The sequence below is a fragment of the Oncorhynchus tshawytscha genome, linkage group LG30 (assembly GCF_018296145.1).
Source record: "Oncorhynchus tshawytscha isolate Ot180627B linkage group LG30, Otsh_v2.0, whole genome shotgun sequence".
NCBI lineage: Eukaryota > Metazoa > Chordata > Actinopteri > Salmoniformes > Salmonidae > Oncorhynchus > Oncorhynchus tshawytscha.
In genome coordinates this window covers 6,081,095-6,087,884 of record NC_056458.1, presented here as the reverse complement: position 1 = coordinate 6,087,884, position 6,790 = coordinate 6,081,095, and positions in this window count along the sequence as shown.

The window sequence follows — 6,790 nt, the reverse complement described above, 5'->3', positions numbered from 1 at the left end:
GGCAAAATGTACAAACACATGAATGAGCATACTCACGTAAGCACAAAACTACACACACACAAACATACTAAAGTGCACACAAATGATTTCAATAATGACAGCCAATAACCTGACTTCCCTCATGTATATGGTGTTTGTGACCTCCCCTTCGTCAGAGGTACAGTATATTGCCATGACCAGTTGATCTTTTGCCAAAATAATTGTCACACATTTACCAATTGTGCTGTTCAGGCGAATGAGTGAATGAATACAAACGACGTCCCACGACAATAACACTCATGCTTGACGTTTTCATCACCTTCTACCTGCCCACATCAAGGTCCTTCTTCTATGATGAACTGAACTACCACCACACTCCCCCCTCTCTCTCTCTCTCTCGCTCAACCTCCATACTTCCTTTCAATATAATAATAAGGAGATCTGCACCAAACTTTTGCATGCAGTTTAAACATTTTTTTTTTAAATGAATAGTGTACATTATATGCATGCACGACAGCATCATTCAGGTGGTACAGTAAGAGAGAACAAGTGACAAGATGACGAAGGAGGAGAGGGAGAGGAGAGAGTGAGAGAGATTTCTCCTGGCAGTTCAGTATTACTCATTGTGCTTTTAACGCATAATGATCCGGCTGTTGTTTACTCTCTCCATAGTTTCCACTGCATGCGGACATGCAGCCAATCACAATAGCGCATTTTGGGTTTTACATTTTGGAGGAGGCTTTGGGACAGGTGGTTTCAGAGAGCAGTCTGGGGTGAGTCTGTCATCAAACCTCTAAGAGAGTGGTTTGTGTTGCAACAAGGAGAGAGAGAGAGAGAGAGAGAGAGAGAGCAAATTGCAGACAAATAGGGAGGGTGTCAGGCCAGGAGGAGAGATGGGAAGAAGATGTACAAATAATAGAAAGGGGATAGAGCAGACTGATGGGACCATCTCAGGGCAGAGCCAAATGAGAATAAGAAAAAAGAGGGCAAGTAGGTGAGTGAGAGGTGATGAAATAAGAGAGGGATGGAGAGAGGAAAAAGGCTGGGATCGACAGAAAAGAGGGAAAGTGGGAAAAGATTGTTTAAAAAAAAGAGTACCTGGACGCTCCAAGAGATGGAGGGGCAAAATGAGAGGGCAGGGAAGAATAGAGAGAGAGCGAGACTGAGAGGTTGAGCCAGAGAGAGACAGAGGGAGAGAGGGGAAAAAGAGAGGGATGAGAGAGTGAGCAAGCCCTCAGCAATGAGAACATTACAGTGGGATAATGAAGAGGTTCCGCTCTGTCACACTCGACATTAGCCCAGCGTCAGCCTGACCCCAAAGTGTCAACAAGTTAATAGGCTGGATATCACCGGTACTGCTTGTCACCGTGAGTCGCCACGGACACCCTGATCACTTACACGGCCTCTGTGAATAAATAAACACTGATACTGGGAATAAATAACACGGAGAGGTCAAGGCGGACGGCATCAGTACGCACGACGAGGAGGTGAGCAAGATTACAATGGCTTCGTGTTATGGAATGAGAGTATTTGCTTTTGTCAGGAGAGATTTCTAAGGGATTATGCATGTGTGCATCTGTGTCTGTGTGTTTCAGTGTGTGTTGTAAGGAGACATGTCAGACACTGTGTGTGTGTGTGGATGATGTCATGCGGGTTGGTACCTCAGTGTTGTGTTGCCAGGGCTGAGACAGACACAACGCTCTCCCTGCTCTGCTCTGTTCAACCTCAGCACACTGCAGGCACACTGTACTGTATGCTGTTAGGTTCTAAATGAACCCTATAAAATTCCACGGACGATTAGTAAAGCTCAAACCAAGTTTATTGGGTCATACAGCTGCACAGACAAAGAACATAGTCACACAAGCATTGGTATTGAACCTTTTCTCCTCTGCTGAGCCCCTCCTTACACATCTGAACAGCCAATGCAACTCTGTTGATAACCGGAAGATTAGTGACATATGTTCTTCCTCACTTCATCTAACCTGACCTCTGCCCCAAATAGCTCATTGCTCCCCAACTCACGGCTGTCATAGTGATTGGTACCAGACTGTGTCTCTTCTCCTCCCATCGGATCCCTGATGGGTAACAATAACATATCCTGACCTAATTGATAGACATTCCTCTCTCTCCCTCAGTGACACAAACAAGTATATTTAATACCTAAAAGTCAGAACCCATCAAGGCTGACCTGTATATAATGCCAGAGAGGTTAGCTGGACCTCTCAGTTCACGATGGAATAGCTAGGGGGTCAGGGCCGAGGAAAGAGAGATTGGAAAGGTGCTTGGAGTTCTTATCAAACGTCTATCTTTCTGACCTCTGCTCCACTTCACATTTCCAGGTGTCATGTGGCACTGGTTTCAGAGCGGCGACGAATCGACACCGGATTTCTCTCCCACTCCAGCCCCAACGCCCCAATCGCCCTTTTACATGCAAACACATGCACACAACCTGCCGAACCTTACACCACGAAGTCATCAGCTGTTGCCTCCGCCGACAAGACTTGCCATCTCAAGTCACGGCTTGCCATCTCAACACTCAGCGCTGAACCTGAGAGTCCCGATGAATGAAAGGTGCATGCGTGCAGAGCATGCTTTCTGGTTCAATTTAGTGCACAAATGTTGTTACAGGTGTAGGGGAGCAGAGAAGGCTGTTGCTGAGATCTGCTTTCAGCCTTCCACTTATGGTCCCGATATCAGGGTGCTAAAATAAATGGAGGGGGACTGCAAGTTTTCTCTTCTGCCAGCAGCAGCAAGCTCCTATCTACAGCAATTAGGAGGAGATGAGATTGACAGTAATGGATCATATCGGCTGGAACTGGGGGAGGGGGACAGATTTAGAGATGGGACAGGGAGGCAGGTAGCAGCAGCACACGCTCCAGTGCAAGAGAGTTAATGCTCCTAATGCACTGTCCGGGAGATAGCGTTCCAGATTAGCCAGGGGACGGTATCTCTGCTAATTCAATCAGCCAGCTCCGCCTGGCCAGTCTTTTATTAGTGCTCTCTTCTTACTAATTCACTCCACTGAGGCAGAAGGGACCCACTGGGCAAAAAACTGGTTGAGTCAATGTTGTTTGCACGTCATTTCAACCAAGCTATTCGACGTGATGACGTTGAATCGCCGTGGGAAACTGATTGGATTTGCAAAAAGTCATCAACGGAAGGGAATTTTGTATTTTTTTCAGCCAACTTTCAACTTAATCCAATGGCAGGGTGATTGGGTGATTTCACATTGAATTCACATTAGTTGACAACTCAACCTGATGTGCATCAAAACTAGACGTTGAACTGACACTTGAGCAAAGTGGGGAAGAATCCCAGGAAAAGACAAGAGAGGGAGGAGAGTGACACAGACGGAAAAGGCATTTGGCAATCTGCCTGTGGTCATCCTGAAATATTTTTAAGGATGAAAAATAGATCCTCATATCCATTTGATCAAGGATCGACTCTTTCATGCCGCTTAGGCTGCAGACAAGAGCCACATAATAAATGGGCCACTGAATTTTACTGGAGCATTTTGACATATTGCACCCTATTCATTTGTCACGTCAGGAGTCTCCTAGCTTCATTTGTCACAGCAGAAGGTCTCCCAGGATTCTATCACTTCCCCTCTCTCCTTCTCCTTTACGTTTCACCAGCTTGGTTTAAATAAAGGCTTCCACGGCCTGGTGCATTGACTAGGCACAAACACATCCTCTTCAATATCAAACCGACAACTAAAGAGCTTTTGATTTGTGTTCATTGTTGAGCTATATTAGTCTGTTAATTTGAAAAGCTATTGTTTCCATCATGATTCCATTTCTCTTGACTCAACTGAACTCAATTCTCCTTGCCTCTCAGTCTCATTGACAGCAATTGCCAGTATGTATCATTGTCTTCTCTGACGTGTCTGCTGACCTGTTTTCATCACTCAGGAACATTTACTTGCTTCTTGATGTTTTTGCAATCAGCTCCCATTGTGCTCTGTCATATAAATGTTTTTGTGACTATTATGTTGTTTGAGGCCACAGTAAATGTGTTGTTATTTATTTTTCTCTTTTACAGAAAAACAGCCAAGACTTTCAAAGGAGATAATGATGTTTACTTGCAAAGCGAAAAACCTCAAAGCTGTCAGAAGATTGTATATAGGCAGTCATCTTTTGAAAGCTTTTCACATGCCTTTGTTTCCCACATTGATCTCAGGACTTTGGTAAATTCGTTTTTTCCACCGTTACAAACAGCTTGGAAATGTCAGCATTAGTTCATGCTCGTGTAAGATGTGAAAAAAAAATAGCAGTTCATTCACTTAATTGAAGCATAACATTGAAGGGAAATCATATCCCTAAAGGAGGAGCAGTTGAATATCATGTTTTATAGGATTTTATTCCAAATGAAATGTATTTTAAACTAATCAAAATATATTTTATATTTGAGATTCTTCAAAGTAGCCACCCTTTGCCTTGATGAGAGCTTTGTACACTCATGGCATTCTCTTAACCAGCTTCACCTGGAATGCTTTTCCAACAGTCTTGAAGGAGTTCCCATGTATGCTTGTTGGCTGCTTTTTCTTCACTCTGCGGTCCAACTCATCCCAAACCATCTCAATTGGGTTGAGGTCAGGTGATTGTGGAGGCCAGGTCATTTGATGCAACACTCCATCACTATTATTCTACAATGTAGAAAATAGTACAAATAAAGAAAAACCCTTGGATGAGTAGGTGTGTCCAAACTTTTGACTGGTACTGTATTTGTAAGAAATACATTTTTTAAATAAAAATGTATGGCAAATGTAAAAAATGTGCTAAATCATACTGTAATGAAATGGTGACTGTCAACAATTAAACTTTAGTGGGCTCTTTGGTATGACATGAATTTATGTCAATCTCACTAACATTTATGTCAGTCTTCACTAACAACAAGCTCAACATGTTTTTATTGTTTGGCTAAATAATTTAACAGTGTACCAAGGTACTTGCTGTGGTGATTCCTGAAATGCAGAACCTGTTGACAGAGTATTTTTAATATACTTTTGTTACATTGTTCACTAGCTCAGGTGGTTAGCTAGCTCTCAGTCTCATTGACCACCAAACATCGCAAACGCTAGCTAGATAGCTAGCTACTTAATATATCTTGTTTTCTGAAAATGTACATTAGTTAGCTAAATTAGCCAAACTCCTATTTGCTGTTGACATCGGGATATGATTTGAGCGCACCAGTGTGCTCCAAAAGTTGTTTTGACTGCATGCTCACAGTGAATTCAGAGCCATTCAGTGGGTTAGTAAGTGTGATACTACAAACATAGCTAATTTGACCAGGTTCCTGAGAAGCAATTGTAATGACAGTCCACCACAAATTACTTTCCTGATTAGCAACGTGTAGTCTGTGTTTAATTTCATTGTGCACCTCTATGGGATTGGTGTCCCTAAACCAGGACGGTTGTTGCTAACGTGCGCTAATGTGACTAGAATGACATTGTAAGTAATAGCCAACTTTCCAGGACATAGACATGTTTTATATGGTCAGAAATCTGAAATTATTCTTAATCTAACTGCAATGTCCAATTAACAGTAGCTATTACAGTGAAAACATACCATGCTATTGTTTGAGGAGAGTGCACAACAACAAAACACTTATATCACGGCAACTGGTTTGATACATTCAACTCTGAAGGTAAATAATGTACTTACATTCAGGAATCTTGCTCTGATTTGTCATCCTGAGGGTCCCAGAGACTAAAAGTAGCATAGTTTTGTTTGATATATCCATTTTTTAATTCAATTGTAGGAACTGGGTTCTACAGTTTGAATCCCTGCTATCTCTGGACCCACACCCACCCCGCCTGGCCATCTAAATGTGTAAAGGTTAGTGTTTTTTCTGTAGGGAAGATAATTATCCATCATCATGTATGACATTCCTGGATGAGTGTAAACTTGAATTTTTATTACCATAGCATTTTTGTATGTTCTCTATAGTTACGTACTTGAAAATGTATCAATTGACCAATTCGGCACTTTTGGGCAAACTCCTGGCAGACTTGATACAAAATGTAGTGTAGTAATGTAATGCTTCACTGGATCAGTCTGAATCTTTTTAAATGGTATCAAGAATATGCATATCCTTGCTTCAGGTCCTGAGCTACAGGCAGTTAGATGTGGGTATGTCCTTTTAGGCGGAATAAAAAATAAAAAAGGGTCCGATCCTTAAAAGGTTAACACTTTTTTTGATTACTACATGATTCCATATGTTATTTCATAGTTTTGATGTCTTCAGTACAAATATATTTTCAAAAATATGTACCAAATATATTGATGAAACCATGTGAAGATATATTATAAAATATGTCTGAATGTATTTTGAAATACATTTTGCAATGCATTTAACATATATTCTGATGTACGTTTGACATATATTTACATATACATTTGAAATACATTCTGTAATATATGTTGGAATGTATTTAAAATGTATTACATCGATTGTTATTAAATACATTATTTTTCAAATGTTTTATTATTCACACGCATCCACAATTTTTTTAAACAAAAAATATACAGTGCATTCGGAAAGTATTCAGACCCCTTCATTTTTTCCCACATTTTGTTACATTGCAGCCTTATTCTAAAATGGATTACATATTTTTTTCCCTCGTCAGTCTACACACAATACCCCATAATGACAAAGCGACAACAGGTTTTTAGAAATGTTAAAACATTTATTAAAAAGAAAAACAGAAAAGAACCTTATTTACATAAGTATTCAGACCCTTTGCTATGAGATGCGGAATTGAGCTCAAGTGCATCCTGTTTCCACTGATCATTCTTGAGATGTTTCAACA